The sequence below is a fragment of the Bombus vancouverensis genome, chromosome 7, assembly GCF_051014615.1.
Source record: "Bombus vancouverensis nearcticus chromosome 7, iyBomVanc1_principal, whole genome shotgun sequence".
Lineage (NCBI taxonomy): Eukaryota > Metazoa > Arthropoda > Insecta > Hymenoptera > Apidae > Bombus > Bombus vancouverensis.
This window is the reverse complement of record NC_134917.1, coordinates 900,252-924,829: the sequence shown is the minus strand read 5'-3', so window position 1 is coordinate 924,829 and position 24,578 is coordinate 900,252. Positions and strand designations below refer to the sequence as shown.

General features: G+C 38.7%; 1 protein-coding gene across 3 annotated transcripts in view; it reads left to right on the top strand.

Annotated features, from left to right (window-relative positions):
- The window catches only part of nolo (ADAMTS-like no long nerve cord), a 280,796-nt gene that overhangs the window by 205,395 nt on the left and 50,823 nt on the right, over positions 1-24,578 (top strand). Inside the window, exon 1 of one of the 3 annotated variants that reach the window (XM_076620071.1) lies at positions 19,143-19,224. The exons of the other annotated variants lie outside the window; for them this stretch is intronic. The gene's annotated coding sequence lies outside the window, so the exon portion shown is untranslated. Of the gene's footprint in view, positions 1-19,142; positions 19,225-24,578 lie in introns of those variants that run through there. 3 annotated transcript variants of the gene reach the window in all.

The following is a 24,578-nucleotide window of genomic DNA, read 5'->3' as shown; positions in this document are numbered from 1 at the left end:
CTTTGAGTTCATTTTACAAATTACAAGCCTACTGAATATCCTGTTTTGCAAAAAATAATAAAATTATAAAATATTTTCCAACTTGTTAATTCATTAATATTATAAGTCGATCGATTATTTGTCAAGATCAGGAAAAATCTTTCAAATTCGATCAACACCATTCACATCCGTTTTCCTTAAACTCAATTATCCTCTTACCTTCGCAACACGTAACAACAAAAGATTAGCAAGAAAGAATAGTATTTATAGCAAAGAAAGCTCATAATTGTCATCCAATTCGGTTAAACACGTTCGGAATTATCTTCAATTCGACTTTCCAGGGCAATCCTGGCTTCCGTTTCACGTATGGGTCTCGCGTCGTTCAGCCATAAAATTGCATCGGGAATTTTCGCGAAACGGTCTCTCTCTCTCTCTCTCTCTTTCTTTCGGACCTAAGGCGAGAAGTAAGCGAGCGAAGCTTGGTAGTCGTCGACGTCGTGTGACCGACGTGACATTTCGCCCAAGGGTCGACGTCGCGGCGCCCGCCGTTGCTGCAAGGCGAGAGAACCTGCACTCGACGTTCGTAAATGCACCGCCAACAAAGCTATCGATAGGCACCGTCCACAAAGGCAACGTCGATCTTGCCCACCCCTTTTTCCACCGCTACGGCCGCCGCATACGTAACGCGTAATATCTCTTTCATTTAACCGGCCCGAAACCGGCTTTATTGGGGCTTTGTCGCAACGAACGATTCTCTTTCACACGCTCGACCTAACCGAGAGACCTGTAAACGTGCTGTCCATTACGTTCACAGAATAGAGAAGCCGAATAGAGAAATAAGTGGAACAAAAGTTTGCACGTAGAAAAGAGAGAGAACTCTGATCTGCAGGAATTCCGGTGAGCGTGAAATTTGCCTCGAGGGAACAGCGCGGAGAGCACTGGAACGACGCAGGGATTAATTTGAAGAAATCACTGCCGGATGGGATTTCTGGAAGCCGCGATCTTTACGTCGAAATTGAGCCGATTGGAATGTTATTTAAAGTTGTTTGAAAAGATGATGATTGTACAGATTGGAGAAATTCGAAATTAGGTTCTTGTCTTGGCAATCTTCGCGCGATTAACGATCTGGTTGGTACGTTGTTTCAAATCATCCGAATATACTCGGTATAAAGATGGTACAGATGGAAGATTTTTCGAATGACGAAATGACGAACGAGGTCATCTAGGGTTAATAGGTTCTCGAAATTAACCGTTCGGAAGTATCGGAAGTATGCACAAAGTCTATCTTATAAATTCATTTACTTCGTTGCTGGGTTGATTGCATCGTAAATTAGATTCTCGCGGCCTTTGCACTGTCTACGGAGTAAATATCAAATCAGGACGTTTACTTGTCGTGAAAAGCTGACACGAAAATTGCTCGACGTTCGAGGTATCCTATTGATACAATTTTCAACCCTTATCGCGCGAATTTCTTATGGGTACAGCTCGTTCCTCTTTCGATTTATAAACTATTCGTATACACGAAGCATTCAATATGTGCGAAAGTCACGCCCAGAGAACGTCCAGAATCTACCGTATTCCATCGAAAAATTACGTATTGGCAACTTGGACGATTCATCACCCGTTGCAACGGGGATACATGGCGACGGCCGACGTCTCGTTCAACTTTCTCGACTCTCCGTGTAGATCGGTCATCGTATTGACTATTCATTTCATACTACTATCGAGAACGTTCGTCGTCAGATCGTTTAAGAGTTCCGTCACGTTTTTCATGGGGCAAAATGACACGGATTCCGCGCGACATCTCTCATTCTGCCTGATGGACAATTTTCTCGGGCTCGTAAGTGCTCGTTCGCTACTGAGCTTTTTATGATGTCACATCCAATCTGCCCCACACGATTGACCCACGCACGTTGACGCGAAAATACTTGGCCAAAGTATGAACGAAGCGTTAAGCTCGACGACAAATCCGGCTATGACGACCAGTGTCACCCCTATATCACACGAACCATATCCTCGTAAGACGGAAAACATAGATTCCATGACGCTTTTTATCGATACATCAAGGATCAACTGTGGTATATCCTTTTACGACGATCTTAGAAAGGATTTCGATGATAGGATTTAGATCTGGACGATTTAGACGATCGTTTTGATGGCGAAGGAGATCAAGTGTAAAATCATAGAAAAATCGTTTAACCTTTTATCGCCCTATTTATTTTTGTTCGTGAAGGAAACAGTTACGATTAATTAGAATTTTCGATTTCTTAAGTGGAACATTAGGAATTCAAGGCTGTTATAAATATGAGGATATTGGTGTAACGTCATATTTTTATGAATATGATTAAAAGAATGAAACTCGGGTAAGAATTTGTTTTATTTACACAATTAGCGTCTACTATACTTTGCATATTTTCTGTGAAAATTATTGCTGCGAAAAGAGAAAGGAAGGAAAGGAGAAAGACATGATAATACAACAACATGATGCAGTAAGGACACAAAACGATATCTAAAAAATGTAGATGAACGAGCGGGTAACTTTCAGGTCACGTATCATAAAAGTTAACTACCAGGGAAGAAGAAAAAGAATTGCCTTGAAAGTTAGGCATAAATTTCTGACAGTCTCAAGATTTATTGGTTTGAAGGTTACTTATAAATTTCTCACAAAGAGAAAGCTAGAGGGTTCCATAAAAAATTTTTCTTCAGATTATTGGTACATTTATAACCTTTTATAAATTCATAAATATTATTTATATAACATAGATATAATTTTTAGCAGAAAAATAGTTCAACATGATAGATAACTTTAAACGAGTGAATATTCATACTTTATATAACGGAAGAATTTACTAACGCTTTTCTACATGGAATTTCGTCCGTATCGGGCGAAGAGATTTGTTTTTCCGGAAAACGCAGCTACGATGCCAAACAATGGCGCGTTGATCAATTTGCCTGGCGTGGAATAAGATACGATTGTCAGGTGGATCGAATTAAGCGTAATTGATACATCCCTCGACCAACGTGCAATCCCGACAGTCTACACTTGCTGCAGTTTGCGCACCGTTGCGCTCCGCTGAAATTCCGCCAAATAAATTTATTTTCCGTTTATAATCGTGTCATTTCTCAGGAATTCGCCTGCATGGCCAAACAACGCTACTACAGGTGAAAACTACAGGTGACGGTGCAACGGGTCGCAACGACACGAACGGGCCAATATTACGTTCTTTTTATTTAAAAAGAGAAGAATTTCTCGACCCCAATTACAAAGTAATGAAAGCCGTAAGTGGGAAACCTGATAAATCATATTTCCCGTCTTTTATGAAAGAATAATTTTAAGATTCAATATGCTCGATATTTGATATTTAGATATTTCATTTTAATATTTAAGCTTCGATATTTAGAAAATATTACCTACATGTTTGATAACACATTTTGAAATTTCATTGTCGTTGCAATCAAATATGTCGCAATTATGTTGCTAAAATTGACAATCAGTCTGAAAATGTATGACAACAAAGATAGAATATTATGAAAAACTGACTTATCATATCTTGGCTTCGTGATCTTCAAATGGATACAAAGGAGGGCTAATGACAGTCAACAATGAAAATCGAAGAGGATTGCGTGAACCTTTTATCAGTGAGCAAACAACGAGCGAAAGGAAACGTGGAAGAAAAAAATCTAGAAATATTTGAACGCGAGTTAAGCTCGAGATCAAAGCGATAAGGAAATAAATTTATCGTCCAGGCGGAAAATAAAACGCGAGATTACGCCGGGCTTTATCGCCGACTTTGGAGATCGAAAGATTTACGGAGCTCGTTAGCAAAACATAAAACAAACATAGAGAAATAGAAATACCTACGTAGAAAAACGAGAAGGGTGGAAAACTAGGTAACGGCGAGACAAAGAGGATGATGGTAAAGGTAAAATGTGGAAAGAGAGACTTCGAAGCTTTCGTGCACGTAGAAAAAGAGAATATAGAAAGGTCGTGGAAAGAAATGAAGAAGAAAGAGAAAAGAAAAAAAATATTAATGCGTGGCTGATGATCCTGTGCAGCGATACATTTCAGAGGACTCATCAGTCTCCGAATGTAAATTTGGCTCGCGGACCTGATATCCAACCGCGGTTAATACAAAACCAAGGATTATACTGAAAGGACGGATTACGTGGACCGGCAACCGCGAAATTGGAAAATTTATGAAAACGTCGCTGGTACGTTGCGCTCCAACCACACGTACAGATATAGAAACATCTACAGGTGTATCGATATATCTCCCTGGGTATTTATAAAGTAATCGAAGGCACATTAGCCTTGTGAAATATTAATAGCGTGCACGCCCTCGATCGCGAGCCTCTCCGCCATTAGAAGATTCCCGGTTCCTCCGGGATACCATGACGGACAATAATTTACCAGCACTACGATAAATTTCACGTTAAAATCCAGCCAGAAGGGATTTACGTTCGCGGGCTACCGAAGAGGACCCTACCTTTCGCGTCTTTCCCCCTCGATCCCTCTCTTTCAACTGAAATTGTATCTCTCTTTTTTCTCTCGTTTACTTTCCCATCTCTCTCAGCGATCGTCATTCCGTTTGTCTTTCTCTATTTTTTATAATTATATATACCTATAATATTGATGATATATTGATTTATACGATTCCTATATGGAATTGTTTGCGCGAGTTTGTAACAGAAAATACTAGGAAATATTCAGTTTCATTTATTTGGAATATCGTAGGGAATCAACGTTATGTAATTAATTAATAGGATTAGCATAGTGCCTCTAATTAAAGGTGACAACTGTGATATTAACATTCTTTCCTTTCTAGGCGAAAATACTAAAATAATATGACACCCTTTGCGCAATCATAAAGCTTCTGTAAGAAACAATTTTTTAAAAACTTATTTGTTGTTACTTTCTATATGCTGAATTATATGTCTTTTGCGTGGGATTAATAATGTGAATTTATATCTGAAAGCTAGAAAATATCCACAGTGTATTTAATCTCTTTATGGATTGTGGTGTTTTGTTTATTTGAAATATTTTAGAGGATTCTGATTAAAAGTTACCGTTGTAAACAAGGATATTAACATACAAACATGATATAGACATTCTATCCTTTTTAGTTATCCTTTGTCCTCTTTTATCCTGATTATATTTAGCATGGGATTTTTAATATAAATTTGTAAACATCGAAGCTAATTTCTTATTACATTTCATGCATTTAAAATGAAGAAAGATATAATAAGTCATACTTTTATTTTTCATATGAGAAAAATTTTAGAAACCAATATCATAGCAATCGCTCGATCACCTATTATGAAAACGGTGTTTTCAATGGGATTGTCTTGAAAGATATTTACATCAAAAATATTGATTCCTCAAAAATATTGGTTATCATATTTCAGATGTTAGATTGATTTTGTTAACTATGTTATATTGAACATGAAAGGTAACAACAACGTAACATCAAAATTTCAAACATTATAAAGAATCAAAGTTATTCAACCAGTTAATGAAACAAGCACTAAAGATTCGTCTATCCGTTTCAGATTGAAACTTACAAAAGTGATAATATTATTCATTTCACTCTAAACGAGGATATTCAAATCGCACGACTTTCCTTACTTGAAACCATAAAGCTCTTACAGAGAGGGATTCTTTGAAATTTTGAAGACGGTTAAATCGAGCGGGACAGGGCCCTGTGCCTGGGTACTTTTTCATTCTCTATGTCCGCGTGTGCTCCTTTCGCAGTGGACAAAAAACTTATATGCATTCAGATACGGGAACGTTAAATAATTCCCGCACTTTCCGTATCAATTTCGTTCTTTGTGCTTGAGCACGGGCCGACTGCTGGTTATATTAAATCCACGCGACGGCATAACGGCGAGAGTGAATTTTTAAATTCCAATATCCAGATCCGTGCGTGTCCCCCTCGTCTCAAAAAGAAGGAAAGAGATAAAAAGAGGGAGCTGAGAACGTTGCGAATGTCGATATGATTTCATTCGTTTCATTTTCAAAGGTAATGCGCCATGTGATAATCGACTGGCATTGAAAGTGTTCCAATGTAATTGGTAAACGGGTTTGCGAGTTAAAGTTTCACGAATTTTCGAACTCTCTCTCTCTCTCTCTCTCTCTCTCTCTCTCGTCGACACAATTGCACGAAAATGTTTTGACGCTTAGTAATGGGACCCTTTTATTATCAAGCTTCTTGAAAAATGAATTTTCTACAAATTGTATCTTTGAAATGAATGATGATGTTGATATGAAAATTTAAGAATATATTGAAGTGGCTTTTGTCATCTTTTATTTCTACATTCTGGGTATGTCTTTACAGATGTAATACGTTTATAGTGTATGATACCACGTTACATTGATTATTTTCTAATCTGTGATAGAAACCATAGTATGCTGATTGGTTAGCAGTTGAGGAAATAAAAGTTCAAGATAGATGATGGAATATATATATATATATATGTCGGGTTCGCATTATGATTAGGGTTAGGCGCGTGAAACGAACCTTCATTTGGATTACACATTGTTGTTATGCAATAGAGAAGACATTGACTAGTGCAAATATGATTATTAGTACAAGTGTGGATATTCCAGAATTGACAAGTAACCGCGGTGATTAGACACTAATGACAATGGTCTTAGGGTCGAAAACGAATCCGTGGTCAACGGGATAATAGGTAAATGTACTTTCTTCCAAAGTCCAAGTTGGACTCGATTTACTTGTCTACGATACAAGTATTACTAAACTAGCTCTTTGTTAAAACGTAAAATATTCACCGAGCGTAAAGACGCTATGTAACTCGCTAATGAGACCTCACGAGAGAATGACTTTCCGTCGCGATGTCGCTGCAGAGGAAGACTATGATGGGGTGTGTCTAAGGACACGAGATCATCGGATTCGTGGAGAGATGCCTTCGTTCGGAAAGTGAAGGAAATTGACGTTGCTGTTAATTGGTCAATTTCCATGTTGGTGATTAGAGAAGGATGCTAGCCACCCTCGAGGGGAAGTTGCTAGCGGGAAGCGTCGTTCGTGAGAAAAATAAAGTTCCCTGTAGTTGGAACAAAGACTGTTTGTCTGTTTGAAGGACTTTAGTTAACTAAACCTTAAAGATTTATAACGGGCTCTCGGGCTAGCCGAACATGTACTGCGGAGACGCATCGACATCTGGCAATCATCTTACTCGAAGAATAGGGTCTGCACGTGGCGAGCCACGGGACAGAAACCGTTGGAATGTTTACTGTCGCGTGTCGCCACGAATATTTCTTTTAAGGAGAGCTATAGAATTACTCCATACCTATGTTAGGCAAAACGTTCATCCCGTGACCGCGGCTACGTTCGGCGACTGACTGTCGCCTCGAGCCCAAGCTCATTATCACAATTCTCGAATAATTACAATCGGGTTGAATAACTACAATTGTTCAATTACAGCTATAGTAGACTCTAGGTTACAATGTTGCATGATTATCCAAAATTCCAAAGGCTCCGGTGTTCTTTTCATCTCCGACACGGCCATCCTGACTATCACACGTCCTCGTGTGTAACTAAAATATCGTATTTCTTACATTAGATTCGCTACAACCGACATTGTTTAAGATTTAACTAAATGTCTAAGTAAGTCAGGGGTCCAGTGCATTAACAAAGTTTCGTTCGGAGGTTTGACAACAGAAAAATAAAAGAGAATAGGAATTTGTAATGTTATAATTTGTACTCAAAGTGTTAGGTGCGATATGGCCTTCCGCATGACACCTGTAGCAAACCGCCTTGGACGGTGCGGCCGGTCGGTTTCCTTCCTGGCGTCGTGCATCCCTCTGCTGTTCCTCCTGCATCCTCTTGCGGCAGTCCTTTATTCTGTGTCCGAGAGTACCACAGTAATGACACCTCGTCTGGTGGCCCGATAACTTGCGTCGCTTAGCTTCGGGTTCCGCCGGTGCATATCTCAGCGAAGGTGTCGACTCTTCTTCGTAACAAAAGGGTCGCATTTCGCTCAGGAATTGGTCCTCCGTTCTGATATCGCTCGTGAGGGCCAATCGTTTAAGACGTTGGTCGTGTGGAATTAATATGTAGAGAGTGACAGCGTTAAGTATTTCGTCTAGCGTAGAATGTTGCCACCGCGTCTGCAGGAGGGAACGGATACGGCCGGCAAACGCCCCCGTGGATTCGCCCGCTCCCCGCGGTTCCCTGGATACCTTGATTAACGATGAGGACGTCGTCTCTCGGCCACCGAACTGTGTAAGGAATCGTTCCTTAACTCTAGGCCAAGTAATTTCTCCGTTTCCCGTCGTTCGCGCCAGCCAATGTGCTGCAGAACCCTGTAGAGAGTCACTTAAAGCAGAGTATAGCGCGCCACCTCGCAGGGGGTTGTCCTCCATGGCCCTACTAACAGACGCGCACCACGCGGCTGGGTCGGCGCCTGCGACTTCTGGGTTAAAATGTGGGAATTTGGTGATTCCCGTATTTGGTCGTTGCATTAGCGTATGAATTAGGTTGTTCATGACAGCGACCTGCCCTTCCAGCGTTCGCAACCGTTCTGATCCCACTTCTGATGTCGGATCGTCGCTGGGAATGGGGTTGTGGGCGTCAAATGAATCTTCTCGAGGATTAGCCATTGATACAGTACACACAGGCGTAGTTTATTGCAATGATAGAATTATTACAGTCTTAACAATTGATCACGGCGGTTCGGCACTCGCGACACTAGTGACGATGCTCTCGGGCTCAATAACGAATCCGCGGCCAACGGGATGACAACAGAACGTACACACAAAGTCTAAGTCTGAAAATAATCACTGATCGCGAAGGCGTTACTCCTTGATCGATGAGATCGCGAGCGAGAATGCCTTTCCTGTCCCGATGATGCCACAGAGGAAAACTATAATGGGGTGTGTCTAAGGACACGAGATCATCGGATTCGTCGAGAAAAGCCTTCGTTCAGAAAGTAAGGGAAATTGACGTTGCTGCTAATTGGTCAATCTCCATATCGGTGGTTAGAAAAGGATGCTAGCCGCCCTCGAGGGAAAGTTGCTAGTGGGAGACGCCACTCGTTGAAAAATATGTCTCCCCTATCTTCCCGTAGTTGGGACAAAGACTGTTTGTCTGTTTGAAGGACTTTAGTTAACTAAACCTTAAGATTTATAACGGGCTCTCGGGCTAGCCGAACATGTACTGCGGAGACGCATCGACATCTGGCAATCATCTTACTCGAAGAATAGGGTCTGCACGTGGCGAGCCACGGGACAGAAACCGTTGGAATGTTTACTGTCGCGTGTCGCCACGAATATTTCTTTTAAGGAGAGCTATAGAATTACTCCATACCTATGTTAGGCAAAACGTTCATCCCGTGACCGCGGCTACGTTCGGCGCTGACTGTCGCCTCGAGCCCAAGCTCATTATCACAATTCTCGAATAATTACAATCGGGTTGAATAACTACAATTGTTCAATTACAGCTATAGTAGACTCTAGGTTACAATGTTGCGGGATTATCCAAAATTCCAAAGGCTCCGGTGTTCTTTTCATCTCCGACATATATATACAGATGTTCAATGAAATTTTAAAATTAATTACAAAATAAATAAAATAAAAATTATTTACAAAACTAACAAGCTGCAGGAAAAGCCTAAGAATGAAGAGTAAAGTGGTGGAACTGAACTAGAGGCAGATTGTTACTTATTATTACTTATCTACTACAGTTTATTAGTATGATTAATCTGTAAAGGCTTTTATGACTTCGAGTTTACGTTGATCTATGGTTTCACAATTATTCTGTGTTCGGTTTAACTTCCAGCAGAATTTTTATTTGTGCTTCGACATTTATTAATGACTCATTTCCGTGACCGCTTGACCATCGACAAAGGTCGACGAGTTTAACGTGGGGAAAATTGAACTGAAAGTTAAACGCGAACGTTTCGCGTGGAAAATTCTACATTGAAGGGAAACAATTGACGAAGCATCGTCTTCTTCAGTTCCTGTAAAAACTTGAAGCACACGAATCACGTTAAAAAGTGGATTTTCTATCCTGGAGTTGAAGAAACACGAGAGAAGAATGCGAGTGAAGAGGAGAGAATACAAAGTGCCTTCCATTTTCCAGCCTTTCACGGTCCGGCCGCAAATTGCTCCAAATTCTTTATTCTCACCTCACTCAAAGCGTCTTTCGTCCATTATTTTTATCTTCTTTCATCCATGCGCTCGAGCTGTTCGAAAAAGAAAAGGGAGACAATGCCTGTGTACCGGAACCTTTCAGTGAACTGTGTTCTTGGAAAATTGAATCGGTTCGGGAGAAACTTATATTGTAATATTTTATTTCAAGTTCAAAAGTTCCTTACATTAAAACATATATACACAAAATATGCACCAAACTCTTAATATAACAAAAATATCGGCAATAACGTACACCTTTAAACGTTAACTTCGTACAAAACCTTCGAATCCTTTATTATACGTGTTGAGATACGTATAATTTTCTGTGCTGGACTAGGTTAAATGCGTAGTAGAGATACTTGTATGTGAATATCAGTGTGTGGAAGAATGTGTGTTCGAAGCGTCTCGAAAACAAATGAATGTAAACTCCTCCGAAGAGTCGGTTAAGAGTCGTCGAAGAGTCGGTTTACAGTCGGGTATAGAAGAAAATGCTGAGACGCGTGCAAGTGTGTATCGATGAATATATAAGAAATCGTCCATGAAATAAATATTTCATTATTTTAATATTAATCCTCAGTATAAATTTAGTGTTCCTATAACATTATTTCGGCCTCAAAGATCCACAATTCTCAACAATACGAAATATTCTTCATGTAATTATTTTATTTATCTACGTTTAATACACACCATAAATCACACAACATACCGGAACATACTTATCCTGCTCGACAAGGCAACAAGAGAAACATAAACGGAGATTCGGAAAATCTCTTCGAAGAGCTAGCGCAACATCTCATAAAATAAAAGATAGAACAGGATCATCCCCCCTAGGAAGAATCCTTTGACCTGTGAGTACTGCCCTAAATATTTCGATTCCAGTGCACGTGGTGCAATAAAACGCGGATTTTTATTCCTGTGTCTAGGATACTTAAAAAATATAAAATCAATCGGTCCCACGTGCATGTCGCAACCAACCAAGTCCCAGCGCAACCAACTGCCACATAGTTGTAAATGATTCGCGGATATCCGTAGTGACCTCACTCTTGTCCCACGTAGAAGGAAAGTGGATAACTCGGTGATTGATTCTCGATTCACTTCCTACTGACAGTGACTATATATTCTGAATGCAGATTACGTTGGTCGTGCGCAGTAGTACAACATAGGCATCCTTTCGAACTATAAAACTTTAATTCAAAATGAATTCTTCATTTTGCGAGTGAATTGCCTGATGTTTGCACCGGTGTGGATTATTCAGGTTTCGGTAGAAATGATTTTTTCATTGAAACGATATCGCATGAATTTGTAATTTACTTCGCGACAAAGGACCACGATTTTTTTAATGGAATTGGAATAATAAAAAATCGTAGGGAAAGCGGTACGATAGGTTTTATTGGAGTAATTGGAATTTTATGAAAACGTTAATATCGCATTTAGGTGTGTCGCGGAGTGACGATGTATGTGTGTACGTATTTGTTACGCAGTGTCGTAAAGTCACGGGAGTGTTACGAATGCGACGCTTTATACGTCTGCTAATTGTCGTCTGTCGACGATGGTACATGTTCCGTGTGAAAATTGTGACGCGTATTTTCAACAATGAAATGGAAAATACTTCTGCGAGGTATGCTAGAACGAATAGCGTTACAGGAAAATGTTGCAACGGCGAATCATTATCAATGAAACGAAGACATTGCAACGAGAATAGGTACTACAGCGATCATGGTTTGTATCTGCTATAAATATTAAATTGTTTACGCATCTGATTACGGAAAGTTTGTTCATAGCTTAATATATACAGTACATAATTAAACACACATATTATTATAATAATTATTACTTATACAATAATGTATAAAGTATAATAATTATATATTTATTGCTGTTCATACAAACAACATGTAATACACATATCGTTTTAGCCTGTAATGAATTTTCCCCAAATACATACACATATTTTAGAATACGCTAGAACAAACAGGTACTATAACGAATGAGGTTGCAGAACCAATTACGTTAGAATATTTCATTGTATTAATTATAACAGTACTAAATAATAATAAAAGGAATGATAATAACGAGGTATAAAAACTTACAAATACAAATTAATATCTATTAGAATATAAAAACTTCCGCGTTGACGTTATGAAAGGGTTAATTTGCGTCGTGTCAATGTTCGTTTACTTTTAAGTTGAAGCCAGCGCAATTATAACTGCATTGAGGTATTAATATCGCATACAGCGGGAGTGGAGCATTTGTTGGTCTCCGTTGCGCCGGCGCAATTATAAATAATAGAACTTGCTCACCACGTGAAGTACATTTAACTCACATGTAATGCATTCCTTCCGGTTCCGTGATGTCGACATAATTACTAGCTGCGGAAATTATCGTTGCGTTTGTATTAAAGCTGTTCGCGAAGCGCTCTTCGTTGTCATGGATTTCGAAAAACAAAGCAAACTCGAAAAATTGGAAGGGAAGACTTTGACTACTCTGCACGCTCCGTATACATTTCCTATTATTATAATAAAAATTCAATTTGCCTTTGATACTATTGGGTCGCGATTCTCACTGAGAATTACGGGGCGATTATAAAGAGAACACTCGATAAAATCGAAAATTTAATATCACAACCTACTCTGCCGCTCTCGGAAAAGCATTTCGACCAACCTATTTTATCTTGCAAATACGGTCGCAGTATTTCACGTTTTAAGGAATTCTCGAGTGTTCTCCGCGCCAAACAATCCTATAAACAATACGAAAACGATCGGATCGAGCGAGCATCGAGAAGCACGAAACGCGTAGTTATGCTAAGCGAAAAAGCAAAGAACGAGAGAGAAGGAGAGAGTACGACGAAACGACCTGACCGCATTTTTGCCCATTAATATTCGGCCTAGAACCCACACACTTGCCGCATTTACAATAAATTATTCACACTCAGACGCGGAAAGGCGATCGTTGGATGGAGAAGAAAGACGGCGCAGCGCGGACAGGAAGGGCCGAATGGCTGAAAGAATCACGAGGGATGAAACGAGTGGGAAGAAAAAGGGCCACAACATCATTAGCATAACGAAACGGAGATACGTGCTGCGAATCCAGATTTCCAGCCCTCTGGTTTCCCTCTGTCTTCGTATCCTCGGCCGTACTCTGTTAACACTGGTAATGGGCTAGTGTGTATTTCATGGCGGTGGTTCCCCTCTATTTTGCTCGCGGAGAAAAAAGGGAAATTCACTAGACGACGGAAATGTAAGAAAGCCGCCAGAGACGTTGTGCTTTCAACGGTAACTGGACGAGAGAAGTTTAAGATTTTAATGAAACGGTCTCTGTGAAACGTGGATGTAAACATGTGAACGAGGATACATAGATGAAAATGGTAGAATAATAAAAACATATTGGCTAAAGATATGTTCTATTTTATGCTTGAATATTTACATATAGCTAGTTAGCATGATGTGAAATTGTCTTTCTTGGTGTACACTAGTGGTGTATTTTGGACCAAATACAGATGATTGATAACCAAATTGATTACAGTGAAATTCCATTTATCTGAATGCATTGTGAAGGACATTCATATACATATATACCATAAATTATTCATACATAAAATCAAATAATATCGTACAATGATATTCATATATATAATATAATATAATATAATATAATAATAAAATTGATAATAATTGATTGATTCTCCCTTCTGCTTATGATTTTCTAATAAATAGATTCAGTCGGCAGTTCGTCTAATCAGACAATGATTTTTTCGTAATAAATGTTCCTGTTATCCTATCAAAGGTAGCTATTTGCTTTCTCAAGGAATTCACTAACCATATACTACAATATAATATCGATAATGATATTAAGAAATTTTCAAAAAAATGCATCTGATCATTTTGACTTCTGAGACTTCTTTCTGCGATTATATTTTTTGATTTGTATATGAAAATTTCTTTAAATATACGATTATATTACTAAAAATTCTCAACGCGAGAATTGATTGTAATTTTAATAAATAAATAAATAAATAAATAAATAAATAAAAATATATACGATTATATTTTCCATGTGATTGCATAAGGGTTTTTTAATATTTCTACCTATATTTGAAATTGTATCCTATATATCGTAGTATAATCTGTAATTAGCCTCATTTGCATTGAACATTCCGGCGGGGAAAACGGGGAAAAGAAAGAAAGGCAGGGATTTTCCAGGCGGAATTAAAGATTGTCGGAGAACATTGTGTGTAACTCGTAATTAGTAGCGGGAAATTTAGTGTATGAATTTTAGAGAAAAATTAAAGCGGTTCCTAGAGTACTGTCGCGGCGTATAAATGGAATTTTTACGAAGCTTTCGAGCGAACCGGGTAAAATCGACTTACTTTATTACTCAGAAAATGAGGGTCACAGGCTCGCTTCGTTCCGAAAATGGAAAGAGTTGAAACAATGAATCAAGTTCGTCCGGGTACATTTACGTCTATTAGAGCTTAAATTAAACTTAAAAAAATCACATTCATGGATCGAGCATCGAAATCTAACAAATGTTATTTCTTTATATCAGCAACTGAGATTTTTCCAGTCCTATCTAACTATAGATAGAAATTAAACTGCTTAGATAGAAGTTTCATCGCGTTTTAATGTTATAACTTAGTGTACACAATAATCCAAATGTGTTTTTGCTTAGAGCACGGTGATATCTGGCGATTAAAGTTGATCGAACGCTGGAAATTACTCGGTCCGCTAAGCGAATTACGCGAGATCTCAAAATGTCGTAACTACGAAGTTAAAGCTATATTTACGTGGAATAATGGCGTATGGAGTATACTATATTATACTTAGATTCTCCGCTTTAAACCTCGTTGAATCTCGTCGGACTAATAGTGCTTAAAACTTCTCTCAAAGTGCGGTCAACCTTAAATTACAACAAGCTTGTGCGTTCCGTATAGGTTCGAGTTTAGTTAGTAAAATCACTGACATTCTTTCACCAACATTTTTCTACTTGCAATATAAATTCACGAAACCGTTCGTAATTTTGTGTTTTAAACAAACCGTAATTTTCATAAAAACAGGAAAGAAAAATAAAGGAACGGCAGACAGAATAACAATGTAATGGCGCCGGTATGTTAATATTATTTCGTTTGCAACGTTGCTTTCACGTCGCACTTCTCGTTACCAAAAAACAATGCCACGACAATTGCTCCATCGAAAATCGTTCGACGGTCGGAAATTAATTGAACGCAACGCGATTAACGCAACGAAACAACGAAAATACATGCTTTTTGAGAGGCGTTCAAGTCACCGGCGCCGTCGATCTCAAGTGCGCTATGAAAAAGCACAAGCGTGTTTAACGAGGGCATTATGCAAATACTGGAATTATGATGACCAGAAATTACGAGCAAAAATTACGACTAAATTTATGATGGTGAAAAAAGAACGATAGAGAAAGGATGAAAAAAAAAGAAAGAAAAAAGGAATAGAAATAAAGGACAAACCAATCATAGTACGAGTTTCACGATATTCCGAGAATTACGATATTCCTCTTGAATTGAACAAATGGCGAGACTGGTTTTGTCGCGTAACTCTCTTTGTTCGCGCAGTCGTTCTTTACACCACCGCAAAAATAGGAATAAACCGATCGTATAAAGGCAGACGATGATGCAGTGGACATTAATTAATTAGTGCCGCGTATAACGCGTACGCGCAACGCCTCGGGATCGGACATTATCGCGTTAGTAATTCAGTTACCACTGATTTTATAGCGACAACGTTCAACGGGCTTTACAATAATGAGCCACGACCAACTCGTTCTCTTGATAATAATAATATATCGAAATATCGGTTTCCATCGGTCGGCCGGGGATAGTACAGTCGAAACTTTATACAGACACGGCTCGCGTACGTCTGTCCGTGATTTACATAAATATCGTTTTATTAGGACAATTAGAACGTTGGTAATCGGCGAATCTTTATTGGCATTCGCGAACCGCAATCGCAACAACGTTCGAACCATTCGTTTAAAATTGGTAAAGCAGTGATCTTCGATCGATGCGTTTAAATCGATATTTGATATATGTGTTTTCGCAGATGTTTCAGAGAGAAAGAGAGGAAGACTAATTTGTTTAGTTAAAGTAATCCCGTGCGATGCAATTAAGTGTTAACTACTATTCCAACCATGTCACTGGTACGGTCGTTATTATTTTATGAAATGAAATCCATATTCGGGCTACGGTGTTATTATCGCTATAACAATGTAGCCTCGAACGGGGTTTAAACGAAAGCAAAGCATTATTATTAATGCTCGAAACGAACATCCATAGTGCCTTAGAGAGGTAAATACATTCGATGGATACCGGATACGAAAGAAGGAAATTAAAGAAATATACAGAGAAATTGGTGTCCGTTTTTCACAGTATTTTCACGACAAAGTATACGATTCATTTGGATAACACGAGAACATTACCTAAAGTTATTTCCAAGTGCAACCGCCGTCGAACTTTGCACAGTGCAACAACCTCGATAATGCATCGATGACGTCGCGTATAACCGTCCACGAGAACAGACTACTGCCGACACACTTGCGCTTTCCGGGCGATTAATTTTTTACGATCCAGTTTGATACGTCTAGAGGCTAGGGACGAGGAACTTTTGACCCGTTTACATGGAAAATTTGCTTCCCTATTCCTTGCCTTCCTCTTCTTTTCTCCCTACGTAAAGTCGAGGGGATTCCTCGGCTTCGCGAGCCATAACCTCGCAAAAAATCCTCCTTTCATCGTGTCAGCGTTAGAAGCTCATCTTTTTGCTCTTTCTTATCTTTAATAAAACTAAAAACATATTCACACTGACTGAATACTTAAAAAGTTGTCATGTTCGTTTTTATATATGCATAAAAATGAAATTGTAAGCAAGAGTATAAGTGCAAGTTCAAGTGCAAGTTGAGCAAGGAAAGATTAAATAAGAGAATTAGGTAAATCGACAGTTTCGAAGAGATTCGAGATTAACGTTTCATCGTTTCATTAAAGCCGATCAGAATAGCCGTCAGAGTGATCATTTTATTACATTGCCTGAATATTACATTCTAACGAATTGTTTAGGAAACCAAAGGAACGTAACGTGAATTTAACAGGTCACGTTTTACTCGCAGCTAGAAATAAAACGGAATATATCGGGCTTCGGTAGTCTCTACTTTTCTGACGATTAATAAAATGTCTGCTTACCTAATTAGATTTTTAATGTATTAACAGGTATAATTCACGATACCTTTCCCATTTTTCAGACTTTGAAAAAACTCACTGCCAGTAAGAGAAATTTCATTAATGTTATTATGTATAAAATTTCACCTCACCATTTCCTTTTGCCAATTTAGAAACAATTAAGTATTTTATTATTATTCTGCACTAAATGAATACTAAAAAAAGTAACTGCAGCAGTTACTGCAATCACGATTCTTCGAGGTTTTATTATTTAGAAATTTCTAAACATAGCAGTTTTCAGTTAAAGGCGATATGTTAGGAGAAATTATGCGGACAAGGCATGAACGTTTCAACGATTTCGCGACTCCTAAATTGCCTGAAGCGTGGTTCTCGCGCATCGACAGGACATTGAAGCATCGACATCGACGAGAACGTTGCTCTGCCGTATTTTTCATCGATGTCTCGATAATCGACAGCCTTTGTCTTCCTTAACGCGTACAAGCGCCATCACGAATGGGTTACTGGCCGGTCGTATGCATGCAGCGAAACCGCAATCTCGGTTACGACAGAGGGTTGCGGTTTGGCTCGATTAGGTTTCAAGGCCACTGCGGTGTCACATCGAAATCGTTTGCGTGCCGTCTCGAAAAATTTATATACTTTAACGTAATTCGCGATAATTGTCGCTTAATCGGATGAAAAATGAACGTGGCTTAAATACGAACAGTGAGTTCATACTTTTGACATTTTGCACCAAGAACGAGTAATCTGCACGAGATAGAGCTTATACAAGAGAAAAAATATAATATAATGGAGGGTTAATTGTATCGGTGAATATATCTGATTGAAAAGTACAGGTCTTAAATACGACGTGAATTGCGTTTTAAAATAGTATACTTGGAAGTGAGCTGGCTGATTTACATGAGAAAATGGTGTGACTGTGTCGATTTATCAAGTTAAAGTCTGAACAATGGTCTCGCGTGGAACAACGTGTTTCAAGGTGACTTGTTATATCCTCGAGTAAAGACGAAGGAACACAAGCAGAACGTAAATCTCGATTTCGTTTCTCTCTCGCTTAAAACGCTTATTAAAGTTTCATGGTAGCGCGAAAAACACAGGGGAAAATTCCTCGACGATCACCACATCGCTGCACTTTGTCAAAAGAAAAATTTTCTCCATCGCGTTAATACGGAACTTTTTCGCTGGGCACGACGCACGGAAACTTTGTTCAAAAGGAATCCATTGGTGCCCCACAAGCATCCTGGCGCCTCAAAATATTACGCACGTCGCGGAAAAATATTTTAGAATATTCACCATGTTTCACCTGGCCCCGACAAAAACAAATATTTTACCGGCGACGTAATCTCGTGTACAAACAACGAATTCCATTTTATTTTTCGCTTCCACGAAGCGAGCGTCACGCGTGGTCGAACGTTTCTCGGTCCACGAATCGATAAACAACCGTTTTTAGTGGCTCTGTGACCCGGTGAATCGGGAATTCTGAAAAACGAACGCGACAAGTCCACCGTTTGCTCACCTTGATGCGAGATCTCGCGAAGAACAGAGAACGAAAAGAAGCAAAAAGAAAGAAAGAAAAGAGAGGAGAACTCGAAGGACATATAGAACGTGGAGAGATAGGTTCGGGATCGAGATTCACGAATCCACGTTCCATTCTCACGAGCAACGCTCCCGTATCTGATAGCAATCACAGAAATGCTTTCCATGCATCGTGCAGAGTGCTGTATTTCCGTCCACCGAACGTTCTACCATCTGGATATCCCTTTGTGCGTGCATGCGTACGTGGTCGATTACATACGAGTCCTCGGTGTGTGACTGTATGCAGTTGTGCGTGTCTGCAGCCGGAACCTAGATCATCGGTGATCGCCAAAGGACTGCAAGTACGAATTAAACGAGGATTTCAAAGGTATGGACACTGATAGGAAAGGTGGATCGATTACACTTTCAATAGATACTGTATCAATGATAGATTTCCTGATTATTAGTTTACCAATGTAATCGTAGGAATATCGTAGAAATAGTATGAAAATTTCTAATCTGATAACTTGGACCACCGATATATTTATATATTTTCACAAATTTTCACAAATGCGTTAAAAATCGCAGTCTACTAACCGTGTCAGTGAGAACAGAAGAGTGCCTTATCCTTGATTCATTAGCACCCTAATCGTTATCCTAAAGTGAAAAAAAGAAAAAAAAAAATAACAAATTACAGATTTTCTATTTTTATGATCGTTAAAGACACCTAACTACTCTAGACTACTCTAGTGTTAACTTTTATCGAGGTAAGTACACGATTAGACATACATATCCGTTTCCGTCAAAACATTTTCATTATAATCATCCACGTGTACTACATTTCGACACACAAATACACACGTACATCGTGCGACGATAGTTGTAGCGTTAAAGCAGCGAGGTCGATTCAAAAGTTCAATTCTCGAGTGAACTGTCACATCATGCCAAACACTCTGTTATATTAATAGCTTAGAGCTTAATGAGAAGCATCCTGCGGACACAGGAGAGAGATTAAAGCAGTGTTAATTTCATGGTCGATTCGAGAAGGATGATCTGACGTCACTGGTCCACGGGCTAGCAGCCGAGCAAAACCGGGTCAAATTTAGTGGAGCCGCGAGTTATTACAATATGGTCTAAAACGAGATTCAAGTTATTTATCGAACTCTCACACGTCGAAACGTGTTGTTGCTTAAAGGTTGAAGTTTCCAGATTAATTTCACCGGTTTAAAATTGAGTCCGTTGCAGAATTATTCTTAACCTTCATTTACGTTATCCTTCAACGCTGTCTCATCCACGCGTTCTTTTATTAATTAAAAACGAAAGGAAAGAACGCGTATCGATCGAAGAAAATTAGCTATGCATCCACGACGTATAAACGTGTATTAAAGCATCCGTGTGATGCAACGTGTACCGGGCAGAACGTGAAAGGTCATTTGACGTCAATATCTAACGAACAACGCGATGGAAAATCAGGTCAGTTTCCATGAAACCAAGGGCAGCCGCCGGCCGGTCAATAATAAAGTTGCATTTGCCCCTAATGCGTGTATCCTTCGATCGATGTCCTCGTGCTTTAATTAGTTACTCATTCAGCTGATTGACGTTTTTCCTGCATGAATACAAAATTCTAACCTATTAGTCTCCTCGATACTTTAAATCACATTTCGTACGAAACTGGCAAGTGTCTCGATACGTATGGCCAGAAGCGTATAAACACATCCGTATGAAATTTATCTAAGATTTCTTTCTAAAATTGCTTCTGCTAGGAATCTAGATAAAATTGAAAAACTTGGAAGGATGTAACGAGTGAAATGAAAAAGCTACGAAGTTAGGAGGATTAAGTGCCGGTGATGCAGTTTCCTCGGAAGGATAGGAGCGCGTGTTTTTAATATCTTCGGTTTGATTTATCACGGAGGTCGGTGTTATTTAACGGAACGAGGAAAGGAATTACCTTCGAAGTAACTGCATGGGATAATAAAAAGTACACGCGCAATTACGTACAATTGCAGTTTCCTTATCGCCGATCTGAATCCAGATCGCATCGACCTTTCACGTTTCGGTTGTTAGGTATCGAGAAATTTCCCATGTGTTGTAGCAATATCCGAAAACGACACTTATTGTCGACGATTGAGGATCGGGACGTGCAGACTCTCTGCTCGCTATTAAAGCTGCTGGATTGGAAAAGGAATGAAGCTGCAAGAGAGGCTGATCCTGCAATCGACGCAATAAAGCCAGTTCGATTAAGAAAGCTTAAGACTCGCAATTCCGTCGGTACGGAATTATTACACATTTTTCAGAATTTTCCAGTCTATGAAAATAGTCTTTTCATTTGGTCGAATGCGTCTACGATTTTCCTTTTCTAAATATTTTATCCATGCGTCAGAGATATGCACGATATATATTGTTTTATGTGCGATATATACAAATTTCATTATACCGCGTAATAGCTACCCTTTGTGCTCGTTTAAAAATACGCGTAAAAAGGTCCGCATGTATTTGACAGATCAACCGTACTGTTTCAAGTTTTTCGACATTGTTCATTTAATTGGTTAAAATTTAATATGTTTTAAAAATAGCAAGCTATTTATGGTTGATAGTTTTTCTACATCTCCGTGTCTCTTCTTTTATGTATATATCGCTCTTTCTATTGGTATTTAATAATATAGAAAATATGTCTCTTTTCACATTTGCAACGAACCAACCGAAGGAATATATTTCGTTATACCTTCGTTTAAAGTCGGTTTATGAAATTTTTGCAATTTTGCATCGCTTAACCGAAAACGTACTACATACGTAGATACGCGTTATAATTCAACGGTTGCGAACAAACAGCTGTTTTAAAAGGTTCACAATAACTAGTCGGTGGCAACGAGAAGAGAAAGGTATCTCTATCACAGTGCAAACAAGAAACGGAATGAAGATGCATCTGGTGAGCATTGCCAAGTTTACACTGCGAAACGGTCGCGTTAATTCCAAGGACAGATCCCTCGGATAACAAGAATCGTCGATGCAACGGTACAACCAACCACCAGTTCTTCCAGACGCCCGGGGATTTCGACGATTTTAATCCTGAGAGCCCGGATTCAGCTTGATCCACCAATTCCCACCAGCAGCGTGCTACTGCAAACAGAATCAATCCAGTTCTCCACCACATTGTAACTGTGCCGCAATTCTCTTTGCTTCGACCTGATTTCGCTTCCCCATTCTTCCTTAATAATTTACTTTTAACTTACAAAAGATTTTCCCATTATTTCCAGTAGTTATATTTATCCAAGTAAAACTACAAGTTTCGCGGGTTTTACAATCTCAAAGAATTTTAAGACATCAGCAATATTAACGAAGTTCCAGAATGAAGTTCTCAAAAAGTAACGTGGAGCTTCCATGTCTGATGCGTTTATCAGTGGGTAATAGTCTTTAAGAAAATCTGACAAAAATCATATTACATCTTCAAACGCTCTACATTGGGATCGTCATAAGGCTTTCGACAGTTCGTTTAACGCATTCAACGAGGCACATAAAAACAAAAGGTGTCTTAACGATGGAAATCAATTTTTCTATGGTAACGTGTATCCATCTATCCACGCGTCATCCGTAAGAAACTATGAAATCCTGATGACGCGTACGTTCGTGTCTTCCGCATCGAATGTGTTGAATAAATCATACAATAAATAGTGAAAAATAGAACATATCAAGTTTTGCGTGATGTTCGAACTAGCCTGTACACGAAAAATATTTATACGACACAGGCACACCTATATAGCATGCTTTTATCAATGATCAATCAATGATCGATGAAAACAGACATTTATGGAATTCTTTAAACGTTTTGATCGATGGATCACACGTTTTACCGTATATACAAACAACGTTCTTGCAAACAAGTTCAACTTCATGTTAGGTGACGATTTCATTGTCATTGGTTTCATCGAATCTGATCTAACTCAAATGTTTCTTCCTTAATCATTGACGTCACGGATTTAGTACGTTTCGTATCCAATCTGTTGCTGTTTCTATTAAACATTTATTGATCTAAAAATTTGATATCTCTCATTTTAACAATCTTTTATCCCGTATTTCGATATCGATATCTCCGATAGAAAAACGTTTAAGAAACAAATTAATCTTAATCTGATTCTCTTAAAAAAAAAAAAAAAGAGATACTCGTGCGGAACGAGTACACGCTTCTTCTCACATCTAACTTTCATGGAAACGATGGCAAACGAGTTCGATTTCAATCGATTCGAAGTCGCTTCTTGGGATTTATTTGTTGCGAGATCAAATGAATTTCCATTTGGCTCATCCTTTCATTTAGATACTGCATTGGAAGTTATTTGTTTCTGCGTATCTATCGCCCCTCATTTAGAAAAGAATTCTTTCTTCCTCTAATCATGGAAGGTTATAATTTTCCTGCGCTATTTCAAAACGATTTCGATCTTCTGATTATTTCTTTTTTTTCTCTCTCTCACCATGCTTAGCATAGAAAACGTATATAGATATATTATGTGCATTGCGAAATTTCGTTACCACCGTAATAAGACACGGATATATGACTATGTCGGTAAAAGATGAAATCTATCCGAAAATGTATGTAGAAATTACAGCATATTTATCGCAAATATACACCTAGTTAAGTAATGAGTATGCAGCATGAATACCAGTCTTAAACATACGTATATATGTAGAATTTTGATATTTCTTATAAATATATTATATCTTCATTTTCAGACTCCTTTGAATCGATATAATAATGGTTCATCGATATGATAATGATTGTCGTTTCTTACTACAATGTTACTGAAACTTCAAAGCGTTTTTTATACACGCATAATGTATTCACAAAAAGTTTCTATAAATGCTCCTTTTAAAATTTAACTATAAATTCCGACTACGATAAAGGACGGAAGGAAAAATAGTATGGAAAAAGGTAGTCGGAACATCGTACTGTGTTCCATAATCGAGATTGGAGTCGCGTATTCACCGAGAAAAACATCGTAAAAGGTCGGTCAACGTGCTCGTGTAGTCCTATCCAGCGAAGAAGAGGGATGGTCGTGTAAACTACTCGGAGGCGAGTCACTGAGAAATTCCGTAGAATGAAAATTTCCGAGGACAGACACGTTTTCATCCTTTTGAGCCGATGGCAGCCCTCCGGGTCCATTTGACTGCATTGACGATTCGTTCGGTGTAGTTTATCGGGCCGAGTTCTCTCTACCCCTTTCTCTTTCTCTCTTTCCCTCTCCATCTTGCTTGAAGAAACTTTCAACGAGTAATCCGTTACGAAAGTTATCGGGTGTAACGTGCACGGAATTTCCGTAAATACGGATAATCGAGAAACGTGCCGACCTCTTCTGTTTCTCTTTCTTCTCTATATTTCTCTCTCTCTCTCTCTCTCTCTCTTCCTTGCACTGCACCTTAATGGTCCCACTTCGCCAACTATCGATCCACGCTACAAAATATCGCGCTAAAATCGAGGTTGCACGAAGAAGAATTCGCAGCGATCTTTTTTTGGCTAGCTCGATTTTGGATTTTTTGAACAAAGTACAATAAAAATTGGTAAATCATCTTCAAATTTTCATTATTCTTGAAATATAAAGGATCCTTCAAGTAGGAGTCGGAGTATTCTTTAATATTAAAAGTGTCTAATCCTTAGAAATATCGAGCTATAGATTTCTTATTTTTAACAAATTTGATATTCGCTTCTGTCGATAGAGACATTGTTTTCCATTAAATTGCTTTAATTATAATCTT